Raw genomic sequence first — 21852 nt, forward strand, 5'->3', positions numbered from 1 at the left:
CGTGGGGACGCAGAGCGATCAAGGTTCAGGTGCGTCTCTGAAGCAAAGGACGCGGCGCGACAGTGTTTTTGGGTGCGTCTCTGTAGCAGAAGGACGCGGCGCGATAGTGGTTTTGGGTGCGTCCCTGTAGCAGAAAGACGCGGCGCGATAGTGTTTCTTGATGCGTCCCTGAAGCAACAGAACGCAGAGCAGTTGAAGGAACAGTGCGTGGGCACGCAGCGCAGCAGAAGGATATCTGCGTCTGGACGCAGTGTAGCGAAAGGTTAGCTGCGTCTGGTCGCAGGCCACAGAAAGAAAAACTGTGTCTCTGTTCTATTGATTGTATTTATCTGTTGATAAGGTGTTCTGGGTTAATTCTGTTATTACTGATCTGATAACTGTAGTAGACAGTAATTGTTATGTACTGGATGATCATTTGATGCTTTATGAAAAGAAGTAGAGAGTTGTAGCTCTCTGCAGGTTGCAGCCTGCGTACTGGTAAAGGACTGCACCAGTACAAAATCATTGTAAAAGGAGTTTCTAATTTGAAAGAAGATAGAGACATATTGCAGCAGGTGGTTTTCACCCACATTATGCATTATATGGAGGATGGTCAGAAGGAGATCTTGGAATTAGCTGCAATATGTCTCTATCTCTTTCATGGAGGATTATGGTTCTTTGTTACAGATCTGGTTCAAGGGGAGCATACCCCTTTGCCCTTGATGTCAAAGGGGGAGAATGAAGCTGAAGTTTGTGAGGTTGCCATCAAGTCCAAAGGGGGAGATTGTTGGCATTATGTTTTTCTGGTATGGCTGTATGTTACAGATGTTGTACTTGATGGCAACTCCCGTGGCAAGGCTCTCAGTTTGTTGAAAATTAAGAAGGACGCAGGAAACCAGTTCAGAAGGTGCGTACCCGCAGGTACACCATGCAGGATCCGCGTCCAGAGACGCAGTCCAGCCGTTCAGGGGGTGCGTCCACCCAGTGCACACTTTTCAAGGCAGAGAAAAAGCATGTGGGGGTTTCTTGTGTGGTATCTAGCCGACGGTTTTGTGTTTCTATCGTGTCGGCTCGTGGTATTGTTCCATGTTTTGAGGAGGAGCTTGCCTATATAAAGCAAGGAGATCATTTGGCTAAGTACGTCTTTGGTTGAATATCCTTTTGGGTGAGATCTGATCTAGATCTAAAGAAGGCGAATCTACTGAAGGACTGAGATCTCTTTGGCGCAAGATCAGATCTGAAGATCTGACTGTTTGGGTTACACTTAAAGTCTTGAAATCATTCATACCCGGAGGGACGCAGGTACGGTGAAAGGAAAGCGCGCCGGGACGCAGTGCAGAATCTGGAGACCTGCGTGGGGACGCAGGGCAGACGAAGTTCAGGTGCGTCTGGGACGCAGTTCAGTAACTGGAGATCTGCGTGGGGACGCAGAGCGATCAAGGTTCAGGTGCGTCTCTGAAGCAAAGGACGCGGCGCGACAGTATTTTTGGGTGCGTCTCTGTAGCAGAAGGACGCGGCGCGATAGTGGTTTTGGGTGCGTCCCTGTAGCAGAAAGACGGGCGCGATAGTGTTTCTTGATGCGTCCCTGAAGCAACAGAACGCAGAGCAGTTGAAGGAACAGTGCGTGGGCACGCAGCGCAGCAGAAGGATATCTGCGTCTGGACGCAGTGTAGCGAAAGGTTAGCTGCGTCTGGTCGCAGGCCACAGAAAGAAAAACTGCGTCTTTGTTCTATTGATTGTATTTATCTGTTGATAAGGTGTTCTGGGTTAATTCTGTTATTACTGATCTGATAACTGTAGTAGACAGTAATTGTTATGTACTGGATGATCATTTGATGCTTTATGAAAAGAAGTAGAGAGTTGTAGCTCTCTGCGGGTTGCAGCCTGCGTACTGGTAAAGGACTGCACCAGTACAAAATCATTGTAAAAGGAGTTTCTAATTTGAAAGAAGATAGAGACATATTGCAGCAGGTGGTTTTCACCCACATTGGGTTTCCACCTTACATCTTGTGTTCTTTGGTGTGACTATCTGTTTTCTTTGTTCATGCTCATTATTTTATGGTACTGATATGCAAGAATAATTCAAAGATCAAATAAGGAAGATTTGTTAAATTGCTAGATAATACTGATTCACCCCCCCTCTCAGTATTATTTCCAACAGAAGTGAGAAGATATGGTATTGCTGGTTATCTGTTCGGGAGGCTTGGCAAGGGTCGGATCTGACAGCGAAGGTATAAGTAATTATTTCTAGATCTGCACACGGGTTGCCTTTGGAGAAAGTGCGTATACACGCGGTTTTGGTATAGCAAAGTAGCGTATGGATAATAAGATTTGATATTTCAGGTTGCTGTTGATTCTGGTGATTGTTGCAGAGTTCTGGGCTCTGGTTTGTGTTCTGTGTTCTTGATGACAGGGTTTCAGTAATTCAGTATTGGGTGATTATGATGCAAGTATAAGTTGATGATTGTATTGAAGCAGTGTTTGTTTTGTACTCATGGATCCAGTCTGAAAATTGATGAAACGTGGTCCCTGAAGGAAAGAAGGTTGTAGCCTTCTGTAGGGTCAGCACCTACGTACTAGTAAATGGATCGGCTAGTACAAGAGCTGAGGGGGCTGTAGCTCCCTTCCAGAAGTAGCTGGAAAACGAGAGAGGGTTGTAGCCCTCTGTAGGTTGTAGCCTGCGTACTGGTATAAGGCTGCACTAGTACAAAAGATTGTAAACTGAAGTTTCTTATTAAAGAAAGAAAGAGACGACTTGCAGCAAGTGGTTTTCACCCACATTGGGTTTCCACCTTATATCATGGTGTTCATGTGTGTGGCTTTTGTGTGATGATCTGTTTTGTTATACTGCACCTGTTTACTATTAATATGGTTAATAATGTCCTGATGCATTTACTGAAGATAAGCTAACTGAATCATAAGATTTCTGGTTATATGCTGGTTGCTTTAGACACAGTAGCGTGTACACGCTGGTTCACTTAACTGAAGTAGCGTATATGTTTCTGAGTATGAAATTGGAAAGGTTTTACTGATATGATAATACTGATTCACCCCCCCCCTCTCAGTATTATTTCCAACAATTGGCATCAGAGCAGGTCCTTCAGAGGAAGCTTGATCGCTTGAAGGAAAAGATCCATCAGAATGGCTAATCCAGAAAGAGAGGCACACATCAGGCAGCCAGTCTTTGACGGGAACAATTTTACCCACTGGAAGATAAGAACCACTGCATATCTACAATCGCTTGGAGCAGAAGTTTGGGGAATCGTAGAAGGAGGATATAAATTCCCATCAGCAACTCCTACAGATCCAGCAGAGAAAAAGCAATATGAGCTCAATGCCAAAGCTGTTACTGTCTTATTGAGTAGTTTGACACAATCAGAATTTATGAAGGTCATGCATTTCAAATCAGATAATGAAATATGGGACAAAATTGTTACAAGCTACGAAGGAGATGATCAGGTAAAAAGAGCAAAGCTTCAAACTCTCAGAATCCGGTATGAAAATATTAAGATGCATAGTAATGAAAGCATAGCTAATTATTTCCTGCGTATGGATGAGATTGTAAATTGTATGAGGGATCTGGGTGAAGAATTTAAGGAAGTTGTCTTAGTTGAAAAGGTTTTGAGATCTCTGTCTTCTAAATTTGATTCCAAAGTGTCTGCCATAGAAGAAAAAGAGAACGTGCAGAAAATCACCATGTCACAGCTTCACGGGATCTTAACTGCTTTTGAAATGCGAATAGAGGTACCATCGGAAGCCGCATTCGAAGCGTCGGAGGAAGAAGATGAGGTAAATTTTGTCAAGAATCTTGAACGGGGAACTGGACGGTTCAAAGGTAAGCTACCTTTCAAATGTTTTCTATGTGGTAGAGTTGGTCACTATGCTGCTAGATGCCCTCATAACAAAGGAAAGATGTCTGAAGGAGATGGTAGAAGCTATTATACCCATGTTAAAGGTAATGATTCATTCAATGATAGTGAAGATATTAGAAGTCTCATGGCACATGAAAAGAAGAATTCTTCATCCAATAATAGTGAAGATATTAGAAGTCTCATGGCACATGAAAAGAAGAATGCAGAAACTGAAGAAGTTACCAAATTAAACGAACAATTGGAGACAGAAACCAGGGTAAGGGAGCAATTGCAGGATATAGTAAAGGATCAGAGCATAACTATTCAGAGACTTGAATCAAAGATCCTCTCTCTAAAAGAAGATCTTAAAAAATCAAGAGAACAGAACAGAGAAGCTCTTGAAGATCAAGAACATGAAGTGATCAAACTAAAGCGACAAGTGGAAGAAGGAAGAAAAGCTGAAGAAGACCTAAGGAATCAGTATCTGAAAAAGGAAGAACAACATCAAGTTGAGGTAAATATCTTGAAAGGTAAATTAGAAGAAAAGGATAAGCTTTTACGATTTCAAGATAGTACTAAAGTCTTGGACGATATTCTTAATAGTCAAAGGTCTCCTGCTATCAAAACTGGTCTTGGTTTTCATGAATATGTTGAAGGTGAATCTAGTTCACAAGGTGAGGCAAGAAACTCTAATGAGAAATCTGAAATGCTCAACAAGGAACAACCAAGGAAAGAAATTCCTCAAGGAAGATCCTTTACTCCTAACTATGGACGTGATAGACGATTATTTCCTCCACTGAATAATGTTGAATGTTATGTATGTCATAATATTGGACATGTTGCAGCCAGATGTAGAAGTAGAATGGTTCAAGACCATTACAAAAGATCATCGCATCCTAGGTATTTCAAAGGATATTTCTTTGCCTGCAATGCATATGGACACAAAGCAATTGATTGCGATAGAAGGAACATGAAATATGTAAGATGTTATACATGCAACAAATATAGGCATAAAGCAAGGGAATGCAGAAGCAGATTTCAAAATTCAAAACAACAGGACCATACATCATCACAGTTCCAGGAATTGAAGAAGACAGAGACAGAAAGGTGTGGCATAACTCAGACAGCTGACATAACAGACACAGGGGAATCTGAAAGTGATGAATTTCAGTATTCCATCTTGCATACGCTGATATAATGAAGACAAGTCGCGTATATACGCGAGTTACAGGCTGCAAAGTCGCGTATATGTAGAAAGGGCAGCAAAACAGACCCAGGAAATGGTTCAGTCATGGTTGGCTCAGGCTCAGGGGGAGCATAAAGGGCAGCAGAACAGACTCAGGAAATGGTTCAGTCATGGTTGGATCACGCTCAGGGGGAGCATATACTTCAAATAATTCATTGTTGGCATTATGGTTAGAAGTTGCTGATGAAACTAAATGATACATCTTGTTGTTTGATCAAAGGAATGGTATTGCAGGCTTATGCGTATGGTACAGATCATATATGATAAATGTTAGTTATTGCTGGTCTTAGAACCTGCATCTGCTCAGGGGGAGCATGGATGGATTGATACAACTTGGCATATACAAAGGGGAGCCAAATCAGAAACTTCAGCATGTACTCAGGGGGAGTATGGACAGCAAAAGGTATACCAAAGAAGAGAATATCTTGGTCCGCCCTTTGCCCTTGATGTCAAAGGGGGAGAGTGACTTGGTGTGGTGGTTGCCATCAAGTCCAAAGGGGGAGACTGTTGGCATTATAATACAAGTGTTGTCCTTGATGGCAACTCACTCAGAAGCAGGTACAAGTGATGGCAACTTAATCAGAGGACAGATCTTAGTACAGTAGGACAAGAAAGAGATATACGCAGGTTCATTAAGGAAAATCAGCGTATAAACGCAGGTTGGCTTCAGTAAAAGCGCGTACATGTGAAAACGTACCTTTGGTCCGTGGCGGTTAGTCCTTGGAAGTTGTGCCTATGGTTTTGGACCATGGTGTCTCGACGGGCGTGTCGATCCCTAGTTTTGAAGTTGATGGTATTGTGTTACTATGGTTTTGGACCGTGGTATTGTGAAGTGCCTAAGGCTATATAAGGAGAAGATCATTAGGCAAAGAGATGTAAGCAATGTGTGTCTGATGAAGTGAGAAGATCTGGTATTGCTGGTTATCTGTTCGGGACGCTTGGCAAGGGTCGGATCTGACAGCGAAGGTATAAGTAATTATTTCTAGATTTGCACGCGGGTTGCCTTTGGAGAAAGTGCGTATACACGCGGTTTTGGTATAGCAAAGTAACGTATGCATAATAAGATTTGATATTTCAGGTTGCTGTTGATTCTGGTGATTGTTGCAGATTTCTGGGCTCTGGTTTGTGTTCTGTGTTCTTGATGACAGGGTTTCAGTAATTCAGTATTGGGTGATTATGATGCAAGTATAAGTTGATGATTGTATTGAAGCAGTGTTTGTTTTGTACTCATGGATCCAGTCTGAAAATTGATGAAACGTGGTCCCTGAAGGAAAGAAGGTTGTAGCCTTCTGTAGGGTCAGCACCTACGTACTAGTAAATGGATCGGCTAGTACAAGAGCTGAGGGGGTTGTAGCTCCCTTCCAGAAGTAGCTGGAAAACGAGAGAGGGTTGTAGCCCTCTGTAGGTTGTAGCCTGCGTACTGGTATAAGGCTGCACCAGTACAAAAGATTGTAAACTGAAGTTTCTTATTAAAGAAAGAAAGAGACGACTTGCAGCAGGTGGTTTTCACCCACATTGGGTTTCCACCTTATATCATGGTGTTCATGTGTGTGGCTTTTGTGTGATGATCTGTTCTGTTATACTGCACCTGTTTACTATTAATATGGTTAATAATGTCCTGATGCATTTACTGAAGATAAGCTAACTGAATCATAAGATTTCTGGTTATACGCTGGTTGCTTTAGACACAGTAGCGTGTACATGCTGGTTCACTTAACTGAAGTAGTGTATATGTTTCTGAGTATGAAATTGGAAAGGTTTTACTGATATGATAATACTGATTCACCCCCCCCCCTCTCAGTATTATTTCCAACATAGAGTACATAATATAGATCATCTAACATCTTTCCCTGCTTCTAGGGGTCGAGCTCACTATCCTAGGAGCTATTTCAACCAATTCTAAACTAAGCACTGAAAACTAGGCAGTCAAAACAACTTGCCTCTATAAGCTAGGAAACCAGTTCATTCATTTAATTTTCACCTATCTCATGAATGAATCTTCTAGAAGAGATACATAAGTGTAAAAGTGTCACAAAATTACATCATTTACAACAAGGAGGATAAAAATCAACTCCAAAAAGTCAAACATAGTCAAAACTGCGTTTTGCTGAGCTGTAGGCTGAAATCCTGAGCAATTTGCCTCATGGGTCGCGCGCATTTGAGAGCACTTTTGGGGCACTTCCAGGTGTCCAAATGGGGCACGAGTAGGATTTTTGGAAAGGTATGGATGTCTACTTTCCAACCCAAGTGGATTTTCTGAATTTAGTGGTCATTTACCCCTCCAAAATTGCAATCTCCCAAGACTGCTTTCTGTGTGTCAAAAATGTGGCAGAAAGTCATTTTTTGCTTGTTTTTTGACTTTCTGGAGGCCCAAAACTTAATAAAATGTCTTGGCAATGGGTGAGCACGTGTAACTTTTCATGACAAATCCATAAATGCTGAGTTTTCCCGGAACGGAGTAGCCAAATGAAAGGGTCGTGCGGGGGGTGAGACCCGTTGAGGGGACAAAACCTGTTTTTGCCTGAAAAAACCAAAATGACCCAAAATGCTCAAAATTTCTTGGAATTTGTGTTGGGGCTGAGCTATTTAGTGCCATGCTCCTTCAAGGAAGCCTCGGCCAAGATGTGGAGGGGGTCGGACCTTTTTCTTCGTTTTTGTGCTTTGGCCAACCGCCTTTGGAGCACTTTCATCTTCGCCTTGCACACGTGCATCCGTGCCCAATAATGATTCTTCATGTTTCTAAGCAATTTCTTATCTTGGTTGGCCTTGGCCAACAGCCTCTCCAAATGAGCATTGAGCCGGATAAGCATAGACTCTCGCTCAACGGGTACTAAATCACCAGGTTTTCTTCGATTCAAGTTGCGGTCACTACGAATCCTCCACAACTCATCAAGAGTTTGCTCATCCTCCAACTGCTTGTTGCACTGCTCTAAATAGGTGATCGTCCACTGTGCCATCTCTAACTTCTGCTGCAACAAGCGGTTCTCGGCCTCCTTTTGCTGAATGACCTCATGAAGTTCCGTGGTAGGAGAGCAGGTATCAAGATCAATGATATCAATGTCGGGATCACCGGTCATTCCCTCCTCGATCATGGGCTGCTTGCCCCTCTGTGCTGCCTGTGCTGCTGAAGAAGGCGAGGCCCCTTCCACCTGATGTGGAGATAGCACTCGCTGAGCTGATGAAGAAGGTGAGACCCCTTCCACCTGCTGCGGAGAAAATACTCGCCGAGCTGCTGCAAATAAGGCCCTTTGGCCTCTCTGATAAGTGACCAATGGAGAAGAGCTGACATATCTAGTCACGGGGATGTCATGCTGCTGTGATGGTCCTCCCTTCTCGTGAACAACCTCAGGATGTGGTGGTGGTGGTGCCGTGAAAAGCTCACGAGAGATAAACTCCTCTCATGGGATGCCCTGCTGAGCCAACTGATGTATGACCACAAGCTGAATCAAACCATAATGATAGAGGCTCCTATACTGCTGTGTTGGGCTCTTCCTCTGCATCAAGGGCACCATCCTCTCAATGTTCCGGCACAAGAAAACAGGGATGTTCATCATCCGTACCCGTGTGAAATGCATCAATAGGCGAATATGGTACGAATATACCTGTGAAAATCTGCCCTCACAGGTGAAATAGAGCATGATAAGCCTCATCATGGGGGCATACTCACTCCTCATAAATCTGAAGGGAAATACACCCGTCAAGTGTCTCATGAATGCAGGTCTAATGAAAGGCTCATACTGAACACTGTCCAACATCTTGCGCTTATTCCACACCTCTCTGACATTAGGTATCCCTGTGGCTTGAGAAATCATCTCGGGTGTCAATGTAAAATCCACCTCGGCAAGGTTCACATGTCCATCATGCAAATTCAAAACAAATAAGCGAGCCAACTCCCTGTGATGCTGAATCCGAGAGATCCTCTCGCAAAACTCATAGCAAGACATATAACAGAAGCATGATACTGCCATTGGACAAGCCTGCAAATCGGTCAAAGAGGTGGGCTCCTCTCTCCTATGATGACCGCCCTTTCCACCCTTGTGAGGCCTCCTCTGTACCTCAAACTCTGAAGCTGACGCATGGTCATCACTTTGCTCATAATTGGTTTCGGTTTCTGACATTGTTTTAGGAGCAAAGTGGCTGAAATATATTGTTGTTTCTGCTTTGTAAACTGCTGATTAGAATGCTGTTTCAAGGGGACAAGGAGCACGAGGGAAATGTTAGGGGAGGGATAATTTAAAGGGAAAACGGGAATAATAATAAAATAGGGAGTTTAGGGGAAGAATTATTGCATATACATCATTATAAAATTTGATTTACAAGGATATTATGAGAGGTAGGGTTAGGGTGTAATTTTTTGATTTCTTGGGAAGAGGGGTAGGGTTTAGGGCTTTTCACATATTTGGAAGGGAAATTTACATAGAATGATAAGGAATATGAAATGGGAGATGGAAAAAAAAAATGAGAACAATGGGATACCTCAAAACAACATATAAAACCCTAGCAATTTGACAACTTCAAACCAAAAGCACAATGGAGACTTTCACTTGCAAATGGAGACTTTTACAAATACAATCATGACCTTCTTGAACTGTAGCAAGCAATAATTTTTTATGATGGAGGGCCTACCTTGCAAAATTTGGCAATTTGTGGTTCCTTGGCAAGTTTGCTGGCGGTTTTGGCAGAGAGAGTGATGATGGGTCGCGCGCCTCACCCAACGGGTCGCGCACATTATAACTTAACACTGGCACAGGGCGTCTGATGGGTCGCGCGCCTCCAACGGGTCGCGCGCCTGGTTCAACGGGTCACGCGCCTTCCCAACTCACACAATTCGCTCAAACTCTCTTGGAAACAATTGCTCTATCACTTGAATGCACAATGAGGCTTGATGGAGGGAGATTAGGGCTTTTATAGCCTTGTTTGAATTAATTTTATGTCATAACCCACTTTATAATGTTTTTCCATGACACTTTATAAACTTGACTTTTTGGTTTTCCTTTTGTCCTGAAATTGATTGATTTGATGCTTTTCTTTGATAATTTTTGCAGGGATAGCATCTGAGGGATCTTGACAAGGGAGCCAGGGTTACATGTTGTCCTTTGAATCATTTTGAATTTTTACAATTTTTACAAAATTTTGAGAAATGACCTTGGCTTTAAAAACAGGGTTTTTAAATCCAAGGTGAAAATTAACTGTACAAGATGAAATTTTTCGAAGAAACATTTTGAAAATCATCCCTCTGGCTTGCTGGGCACTTATTGACCTTCAGAGACATGACCTTGAAGATAAATTTGACCTAAACCCTAGACCTAGAAATTTTGACCTCAAGACAAGACAAATAACCTTGAAAAAGTTTAATGACTAAAACAACTTGATCCAGCAGTGCCAAGAGGGGAATAAAGACACCAGCTCCTCCATCAGGGTTATGGCATGCCTAATGGAATGCAAGACACTGATGAGACACCTACTTATGCAAATGCAAAGAGCTTTGATCGCTGATGGAGGGCTACTAGACCGACTCTAACATTGGCTCCAATGGGGATGGTAGCTCCTTGGAGATACCAAGAACCTTAGACCTCTGGGAGAGCAGACCAGTGCCTTATAATCATTGGGCAATGGAGTCATTATTTACACCTGTGACCCAATTTTGGACAACTTTATTTACTTTGACACTTGACTGAAAATCAAACTAACTTCGACACACACTAACTCAACTTTGTGCAGAAAATGGACTGATTAAAACAATCCTGAAAAACTCACACCAACTAATCTCTATCTTCAGAATTATAGCCTTCACCGCGGGCCCTAGACTAAAGATGAAAGATCAGTTCACACTTGCTGCAAAATGAAGTAAAATGGTAATTACAATGATAGTGACAAGAGCAGAAAATTCTCAAACATGATACCTTTTGAGCAGCCGGCCATTTACCGACCCACCGAGACAATCATCACCGTTCATTTCTTTAAGAAGAAAGGCATTTGGACCACGGTATGCTGCAATTTTGTAGGGACCTTTCCACAAGTTGTCGAATTTTCCATGTTTCCCTTTATCTTCATTTCGGGCATCCCATCTCAAAACAACATCATCTATCTGAAAATCATCCGGTTTGGCTTTTTTGTCATAGATTTTCTTTATGCGCTCTTGCAACTTAAGGGAATTTTGAAGAAATTCCTCTCGTGTCTGCTGTAAATGAATCATTTGACTAATCCGCCGTTGCATAGGATCCTCCTCACCATCAGCTTCTTGAAGCAACTTTGCTACCGGAATACTAAGAGAAGTAGGAAACACTGCATCTGTCCCGTAAACCAGTTCAAAGGGTGACATACCAATTGACTTCTTTTGACTTACCCGATCAGCCCATAATGCATTTACTAACTTTTTGTGCCAGCTCTTTTTATTGATTTCCAGCAATTTCTTTATGATGTTGACTAGAGATTTATTCTAAGATTCGGCCAGCCCATTTCCTTGCGGATGGTAGGCGGTCGAATGCCCCAAACTGATGTTATATTTGTAGCAAAAATCAACCATCTTCTTTGATTTAAATGATGCTGCATTATCTGTAATCAACTTATGTGGACAGCCGAAACGTGACAATATGTTATTCTCAAGGAAAGAAATAATTACCGAGTCCGTGGCCTGCCGGGTGGGAATGGCTTCAATCTACTTCGTGAAGTAATCAGTAGCGGTCAATATCCATCGATGCTGCCCGGAAGATGCTGGGTGGATTTCACCAATAAAATCCAAGCCCCATTGCTGAAATGGTGCACTGATTTCAATGGGCTTGAGTGGTAACGGCTGTAATTTCTGCTTTCCTTGAAAAATTTGACATTCATGACAACTCTTAACTGCTTTATAGACATCAGAAAACAATGAAGGCCAATAGAAACCTGCTCTTAGGATTTTATTAGCCGTGGTCTTCCAAAACAAGTGGCCCCCACAGTCACCTTTGTGAAAATCCTCAACAGCTCTCTTAGCTTCTTCCTCAACTAAACAATTCAACAATATACCACCGGGGTCTTTCCAATAAAGTGCAGATTTGATGATGCAAAATTTGGCAGCTTTTAATTTCAATGTCCTAGCTTTGTTTCGAGGCATCCCAGGGGGTGAAGATAAATTTTGAAGCACATATACAATATCAGCATACCAAGGAGAGGAAACAAAGATATCGGATACCTGTAGAGCTGAATTTTCTTCATCTTCATCGGATAAGGCAGCAATCAAATTGATGTCAAGGACATGGAGATTTGTTTCAGCCATCAACTTAGCAAGACCTTGACCCTTGATCAACTTAGTAGGCTTAATTTCCACATCATACTCTAATAGTGCAGTGATCCACTTACCCCTCTTTCCTTCCGGTTCCGCTTGTACCAAAACATCTTTAACAGCTGCATTAGGAACATAAGCTAAAATATGAGAATTTAATATGTACACACGGAAATCTTTCAAAGCTTTTACCAGCGCCAATGCTTGTTTTTCAATGATATTGTACTTCAGCGCTCCATCCCTTATAATACGGCTGAAAAAAGCTATGGGCTTCTCAACTCCATCTCTCTTTTGCATCAGCACAGCTGCCAATGTATGCTCCGAAGCAAATGAAAATAAAATAAAATCTTGTGTATAATCCGGGCTGATTAGAGTTGGGGCTGAAGATAAAATTAACTTTACCAAATTGAAAGACTTTACCGCCTCTTCGGTCCATTTAAGCTGGCTGTCCTTTTTGAGCATGTTGGTTATTTCTCTAAGATGTTCGGCAAGATTGGGAATAAAGCGACGCAGAAAATTCAATTTGCCATTGAAAGACTGAATCTCCTTCTTGCTTCGGGGCTGCTCTAATTGCTGAATTGCTTCCACCCGTGCAGGATCTATACGAATGCCATCTTTAGAAATAATATGGCCCAGCAGCTTGCCTTCGCTCATAGCGAAAAGGCTCTTCTTCGGATTCAACGAGATACCATACTTTCTGCACTTTTGAAACACCTTAGTCAAATGAAACAAATTCTCTTCATCAGATTGAGAAAACACAGTTAAATCATCAAGATAAACGACCAAAAAGACATCTTTCTCATTAGCAAAGGCCATGTCCATTGCCCGCTAAAATGTGGCGCCTGCGTTCTTCAATCCAAACGGCATCTTGGCATAATGAAATGTCCCCCACGGAGTAGTGAATGCTGTCTTGTCACGGTCATCTTCATGTACCAAAATCTGATTATACCCGGAATAACCATCAAGTAACGACATCCTCGATGCCCCAACTACCCGCTGCAATATATGATCCATTTTGGGCAGCGGATAATTGTCCTTTAGCGACACCTTGTTCAGATTTCTAAAGTCTATACACAAACGAATCTCGCCGGTCTTCTTTCTCACGGGCACCAAGTTGGAAATCCAGTCGGAAAATCTGATTGGCACTATGATTCCAGACTTATACAACCTGTTGACTTCCTTCTCAATCAATGGCAGCAACTTAGGATTAATTCTTCTCAACTTTTGTCGGAAAGGCTTTTGATTTGGCTTTATGGGAATGGTATGCTGAATGATACTTGTGTCATAAGTTTTCAAATCTGAATAGTCCCATGCAAAAACATTAGAAAACGAAGACAACAATCTGATATATTCTTTCTTTACCTTAGGCGACAATGCTTTCGATAGCTTCACCATCTTTGGATTTTCAGCTGTCCCGAGATTTACTTCTTCGACACCTCCTTCCGTGGGCCTTAAGGTGGGTTTGCGGGCCACATCATCTTGATCGAACAATTCTTCCAAAGGAATTAAGCCTTTAGGAATGAAATTGTCCTTAAGCTGCAACACATCCATCTGATTTACTCCTTCAGCTTCTGTGTCTATGGAGATGTCTTTGAAATCACCTTCAACTTGCAGAAAATCCTTGATTTCTTCGTCATCTTGGAAAAATTGCCAACATCTTTGATTATCTGGAACTGTAGGACGGTGCTTCACATAAATCTCAAACTTATTACTGGAATTCATGGCGATTTTTAGATTGCTTGTTGCCTTAGCCAACGCATCCGCAACACCATTTTGGATACGGGGCACACATGTCAAAGTATGTTCAGAAAACAGTTTCAAGATATCTAGGACAACATTTCGATATGCTCGCATACGAGGATGTTTGGCCTGAAATTCACCTTTCACTTGCTTTATAACCAACTCGGAGTCGCCATATACTGCTATCTTCTTTGCCTTCAACTTCCGAAGGATTTTCAGACCAGCAATGAGAGCCTCATATTCCGCCTCATTATTTGAACAATCAAATGCCAATTTGTATGAACATACCCGTACCTTGCTTGGGACTTTGTTTCGGACAGAAAATGGACTTCGAATCCACACACCTATACCAGCACCATCGCTGCCCACAACACCATCAAAATCCATGGTCCAAAGACCATCCTCATCATCTTCTAAATGCTGAAAATGTGATGTCTCTGCATTTTCTGTTTGCTGCCCATTGATCTCAGCTGTTGGCTTCATGACAGCGGACCTTTCTTCACTTTCCTTTCTCAAAATTTCTCTGAAATTTTCTGAAATGTCTGGTATATCTTCTGCTTGAACTAACTGGCTATCTATCTCATTAAAATCCTCCGCAAACAAAACAAATGACTCTAAATCTGTATGTACATAATTTACAGGATGATTAACTGGCTTTTCTTTACTAGTGATCATGTATTTCATCTTTTGTTCCCGATATAACTTCCTCATCTGACCAAAGACCGGAATTGTAGCATAGGAAAAATCGAGCTGAAGTGTACCTTTGAGCTTGGCTCCCCAAGATCTCGAAAGCAACATGCCGAACCGCGGAGGAATATCCGCCACCACCACATCCATCAAAACATTCTTCGCTGGAATTTGATCTAGACTCACCACCAAGTCTTTGATCAAACCAATACATTTCACCCGGCTGGAATCAAATGAATACAAATCATGATATTTCCTTGTGATGTCTAGTCCCAGCTTTTCCATAATTCCTTTCGGCATCAAATTATGTGAAGCTCCCGAGTCAAACATGGCATTGTGCAACACATACTCATGCAATCGCAAACTGATATAGAATGGAGGAACATCACTTTCGGGAGACTCACCATTTAAAGCAGGCCCAAAAATCAGCGCCAGCTGATCATCTTCTACATTCACCGTGTCTAGCATTGGATCAAAATTCAACATCTTGGAAATTTGGCCTCGGTAAGCGCTGTTCTTCATGATTTCTGTCAAAGGAATGGACACTTTCAACTTTGAAATTTCATTCTCCAAACTGAAACCTTCTCAATCTCTTTGACCGGATTGTCTCTTTTTTCAACTTTATCTCTTGGTGTATTTGATGGCTGATCTATCTTGCTTGCTGATGATGATTGACTTGTTGAAGGACCAATTATGTCTTTTCCTTTTGTGTGTGAGGAAGCCGAATCATTCTTTGCTGAAGTATCTTTCCTTTTCTGAATGGGATTTATGGGAACAGCTCGGTTTCTTAATTGTCTCTGCTGAGCGGATAAAGCGTTTAGGTACCGTCTTTGATACTCTTCTGATTCTTCTTCAAGTGCTGCATCATTTGACAAGATATAATGTTCATCCTGAGGAATGATGGAGTGACTTACCAACTCATCTTCTTCTGTAACATAAGTGGGCAGATCATCAGGAGTGAAGAAGTGATTCTCCTCTCCCACCGTATCACCTTCATCCTCTGATTCTTGGCTAACAAAATTTCTGCTGAAAAGGAGGTTTCATTTGCTGTTGAACTGCTGCCTCTTGTGCCTTTGTTTCACGCTGCTTGATTCTATATTGTGGCTGCTGTGCACCTCGGAAATTAGGATTACGAATCTGCGGTTCCGGCTTGTCAATACGAACATTTTCAAATGCCCTTTTAAGCTTTTCAACTTCACGAAGAAGCTGATCTGATGTGGATGCTTCCTCTTTGATTGTGACTCGCTTTTCGACCTTCATTCTTGCTCTTTTATCATTCAAATTCGCTTCAACACTAACAGCAATCTTCTGCATATCCTCCAAGGTAGGTGGATCTCTATCTCGCAATGAATAAGCCATCTCCGGATCAAAACCATCCGGAAACTTGAGAAGTGCTGATTTTCTAGATGGCCTCAAATCATCTGGAATAGCATTGTAAACTGTATTAAATCTGATAATATAATCTTGGACCGACTCACCATGATTACGCTTGAGGTTGTTGTATTCGGCATTAATCTGAAGCGGATCCTTTCTGATTTCCCATCGATCTAGAAACTGGTTCTGAAGTGCTTCCAAGGTGGGAATGCTTCTAGCTGTCAATCCTCTGAACCACTTTCTAACTTCTCCTCCAAATGTTTGCACGAACAATCGCATGGTAACATCTTCTTCATCTATCTCATATAGATCGAAGAAAGTTGTCATTTTGTCAATATGTTGCTGAGCAGAGATACTTTGTGGAGTGCCATCAAACATAGGGATTTTACTTTGATAGTCAGCTGGCATATCATGCAAATTTTGGGGAAGAGCAAGTGGGGCAAACCGGGCAGCCATTGCTTTAGGTAGATTGGGTCTAGGAGTAGCGGGTGGAGTGAGTGTAGCTGTAGTATGAGGAGTATGAGGAGGAGAAGTGGTATGGGATGTAGAGGGCGAACCAACTGTAGATTCCAGATAAGTGACTATAGGAGAAATAGAAATAAAAGGAGGACTGGACTGCTCATGTGCCGTGATAGTAGATCCAATATGACCAGATATAGTTTCAACGAACTCAGCAAGATTTGTAGCGTGAATATCTGACTGAAGAGATATTAAGATGAAATTGTCAACCAATTTATTGTGTTTTTCAATTTCAAGAGCAGTTGCGAAATCAGGGTTAGGAACTAGAGAATCAAGTGCACTTTCAGATTTAGTTTTGAACAAGGACAACTCGAAACTCTCGTCAAAATCAATGTCTTCAAGATACTCAAAAACAGCTGGACATGAATGAGATTTGAATATACGACCAGAACTGGAAGCCAGTTTGGAAATCAAGGAACAAATAACCAATCAGCCTGTGAAAACTCTTAACTAATCATCCGAGTTCAGAGTTTACAAATATACTGGGGTAAAATGCAATTGAAGTACTGTATTCACAAGCTCACGGAGATTGACTGAAGCAGCGTTTATCTACTTCTGCTCATGCAAAGCAAAAGCGTTTCGAAGGCTACCTGGCGTAACTTCAGGCTCCGTCTAAGACTTATGAAGCAAACACATCAATCAACAGACAAGTTGTTCTCCCCAGTATGGTCGCCAGTATGTTAGCGCTTGAAATTTCACCTCAGGCTGAGAAAGGCAAACTCCAAGGCAACATCAAACCACTTAGCCTCGTAGCTAGCCCTACGGGGCAGGAGAGGGCTCTCTCCGGTTTATCTCGGTAAAGATCTTCAATGGGCGAGATAACCAAAAAGGAAACACTGATTTTAGGCTAGTAAACTGATAAAAAGGGATTTTTTAAAGTTTTGGTGGAAAATTGGGGAATGGAAATTTCGGGTGTGGGGATTGGACACAGTTTTCGCAGGGAGTTCTTTGGGGCGAGGTAGGAAACAGTATTGATGCCTTTGATAGAGATGGATGAATGAGAATGACTGGTGAGGAGTTAAGGAGAGCAAGCAATAACCTTGAATTCCCCTTAAACAGTTGAAAACATTGATATCAAGCAAACTTAAAAGCAGAGCATGACAGTCATGAATTCTACTTTAACACTTCATTTGCCTAATTTTCAGAAGGAAAAGTAAGGAAATGATTCACATAACACACTTACAAGTACAAAGAGAAACACACCATCAATACATGTGACCACAAGAATCCCAAAAAGGACTGCAAAACCCTGGTCTTCCTTTGCCAAAAATTGCAGAGATACAGTGAGTAATACAATAAGAGCTTCTCCCTCAAGAGTCCAACCATGAAAATGAGCAAGAGAGTACATAATATAGATAATCTAACATCTTTCCTTGCCTCTAGGGGTCGAGCTCACTATCCTAGGAGCTGTTTCAACCAATTCTAAACTAAGCACTGAAAACTAGGCAGTCAAAACAACTTGCCTCTATAAGCTAGGAAACCAGTTCATTCATTTAATTTTCACCTATCTCATGAATGAATCTTCTAGAAGAGATACATAAGTGTAAAAGTGTCACAAAATTACATCATTTACAACAAGGAGGATAAAAATCAACTCCAAAAAGTCAAACATAGTCAAAACTACGTTTTGCTGAGCTGTAGGCTGAAATCCTGAGCAATTTGCCTGATGGGTCGCGCGCCATTCCTGAACGGGTTGCGCGCCTTTGAGAGAACTTTTGGGGCACTTCAAGGTGTCCAAATGGGGCACAAGTAGGCTTGTTGGAAAGGTCTGGATGTCTAATTTCCAACCCAAGTGGAATTTCTAAATTTGGTGGTCATTTACCCCTTCAAAATTGCAATCTCCCAAGACTGCTTTCTATGTGTCAAAAATGTGGCAGAAAGTCATTTTTTGCTTGTTTTTTGACTTTCTGGAGGCCCAAAACTTCATAAAATCTCTTGGAAATGGGTGAGAATGTGTAATTTTTCATGAGAAATCCAGAAATGCTGAGTTTTCCCGGAACGGAGTAGCCAAATGAAAGGGTCGCGCGGGGGGTGAGACCCGTTGAGGGGACAAAACCTATTTTTGCCTGAAAAAACCAAAATGACCCAAAATGCTCAAAATTTCTTGGAATTTGTGTTGGGGCTGAGCTATTTAGTGCCATGCTCCTTCAAGGAAGCCTCAGCCAAGATGTGGAGGGGGTCGGACCTTTTTCTTCCTTTTTGTGCTTTGGCCAACCGCCTTTGGAGCACTTTCATCTTCGCCTTACACACGTGCATCCGTGCCCAATAATGATTCTTCATGTTTCTAAGCAATTTCTTATCTTGGTTGGCCTTGGCCAACAGCCTCTCGAAATGAGCATTGAGCCGGATAAGTATAGACTCTCGCTCAACGGGTACTAAATCACCGGGTTTTCTTCGATTCAAGTTGCGGTCACTACGAATCCTCTACAACTCATCAAGAGTTTGCTCATCCTCCAACTGCTTGTTGCGCTGCTCTAAATAGGTGATCGTCCACTGTGCCATCTCTAACTTCTGCTGCAACAAGCAGTTCTCGGCCTCCTTTTGCTGAATGACCTCATGAAGCTCCGTGGTAGGAGAGCAGGTATCAAGATCAATGATATCAATGTCGGGATCACCGGTAATTCCCTCCTCGATCATGGGCTGCTTGCCCCTCTGTGCTGCCTGTGCTGCTGAAGAAGGCGAGGCCCCTTCCACCTGATGTGGAGATAGCACTCGCTGAGCTGATGAAGAAGGCGAGACCCCTTCCACCTGCTGTGGAGAAAATACTCGCCGAGCTGCTGCAAATAAGGCCCTTTGGCCTCTCTGATAAGTGACCAATGGAGAAGAGCTGACATATCTAGTCACGGGGATGTCATGCTGCTGTGATGGTCCTCCCTCCTCGTGAACAACCTCAGGATGTGGTGGTGGTGGTGCCGTGAAAAGCTCACGAGAGATAAACTCTTCCCATGGGATGCCCTGTTGAGCCAACTGATGTATGACCACAAGCTGAATCAAACCATAATGATAGAGGCTCCTATACTGCTGTGCTGGGCTCTTCCTCTGCATCAAGGGCACCATCCTCTCAATGTTCCGGCACAAGAAAACAGGGATGTTCATCATCCGTACCCGTGTGAAATGCATCAACAGGCGAATATGGTACGAATATACCTGTGAAAATCTGCCCTCACAGGTGAAATAGAGCATGATAAGCCTCATCATGGGGGCATACTCACTCCTCAGAAATCTGAAGGGAAATACACCCGTCAAGTGTCTCATGAATGCAGGTCTAATGAAAGGCTCATACTGAAAACTGTCCAACATCTTACGCTTATTCCACACCTCTCCGACATTAGGTATCCCTGTGGCTTGAGCAATCATCTCTGGTGTCAATGTAAAATCCACCCCGGCAAGGTTCACATGTCCATCATGCAAATGCAAAACAAATAAGCGAGCCAACTCCCTGTGATGCTGAATCTGAGAGATCCTCTCGCAAAACTCATAGCAAGACATATAACGGAAGCATGATACTGCCATTGGACAAACCTGCAAATCGGTCAAAGAGGTGGGCTCCTCTCTCCTATGATGACCGCCCTTTCCACCCTTGTGAGGCCTCCTATGTACCTCAAACTCTGAAGCTGACGCATGGTCATCACTTTGCTCATAATTGGTTTCGGTTTCTGACATTGTTTTAGGAGCAAAGTGGCTGAAATATATTGTTGTTTCTGCTTTGTAAACTGCTGATTAGAATGCTGTTTCAAGGGGACAAGGAGCACGAGGGAAATGTTAGGGGAGGGATAATTTAAAGGGAAAACGGGAATAATAATAAAATAGGGAGTTTAGGGGAAGAATTATTGCATATACATCATTATACAATTTGATTTACAAGGATATTATGAGAGGTAGGGTTAGGGTGTAATTTTTTGATTTCTTGGGAAGAGGGGTAGGGTTTAGGGCTTTTCACATATTTGGAAGGGAAATTTACATAGAATGATAAGGAATATGAAATGGGAGATGGAAAAAAAAATGAGAACAATGGGATACCTCAAAACAGCATATAAAACCCTAGCAATTTGACAACTTCAAACCAAAAGCACAATGGAGACTTTCACTTGCAAATGGAGACTTTTACAAATACAATCATGACCTTCTTGAACTGTAGCAAGCAATAATTTTTTATGATGGAGGGCCTACCTTGCAAAATTTGGCAATTTGTGGTTCCTTGGCAAGTTTGCTGGCGGTTTTGGCAGAGAGAGTGCTGATGGGTCGCGCGCCTTCAACGGGTCGTGCGCGTTATAACTTAACACTGGCACAGGGCGCCTGACGGGTCGCGCGCCTCCAACGGGTCGCGCGCCTGGTTCAATGGGTCGTGCGCCTTCCCAACTCACACAATTCGCTCAAACTCTCTTGGAAACAATTGCTGTATCACTTGAATGCACATTGAGGCTTGATGGAGGGAGATTAGGGCTTTTATAGCCTTGTTTGAATTAATTTTATGTCATAACCCACTTTATAATGTTTTTCCATGACACTTTATAAACTTGACTTTTTGGTTTTCCTTTTGTCCTGAAATTGATTGATTTGATGCTTTTCTTTGATAATTTTTGCAGGGATAGCATCTGAGGGATCTTGACAAGGGAGCCAGGGTTACATGCTGTCCTTTGAATCATTTTGAATTTTTACAATTTTTACAAAATTTTGAGAAATGACCTTGGCAAATTTTGAGAAATGACCTTGGCTTTAAAAACAAGGTTTTTAAATCCAAGGTGAAAATTAACTGTACAAGATGAAATTTTTCGAAGAAACATTTTGAAAATCATCCCTCTGGCTTGCTGGGCACTTATTGACCTTCATAGACATGACCTTGAAGATAAATTTGACCTAAACCCTAGACCTAGAAATTTTGACCTCAAGACAAGACAAATAACCTTGAAAAAGTTTAATGACTAAAACAACTTGATCCAACAGTGCCAAGAGGGGAATAAAGACACCAGCTCCTCCATCAGGGTTATGGCATGCCTAATGGAATGCAAGACACTGATGAGACACCTACTTATACAAATGCAAAGAGCTTTGATCGCTGATGGAGGGCTACTAGACCGACTCTAACAGAACACATAAACAATTTTAGGTTATCCATAAACCTCAACAAAGTAGTGGAAGAAGATGCAGTTGTAAGATTATTCCCTCATACCTTACAAGGATCAACAGGATCATGG

This window comes from Pinus tabuliformis, chromosome J (assembly GCF_031772625.1).
Source record: "Pinus tabuliformis cultivar Carrire ecotype Pingquan chromosome J, CPIR1, whole genome shotgun sequence".
Lineage (NCBI taxonomy): Eukaryota > Viridiplantae > Streptophyta > Pinopsida > Pinales > Pinaceae > Pinus > Pinus tabuliformis.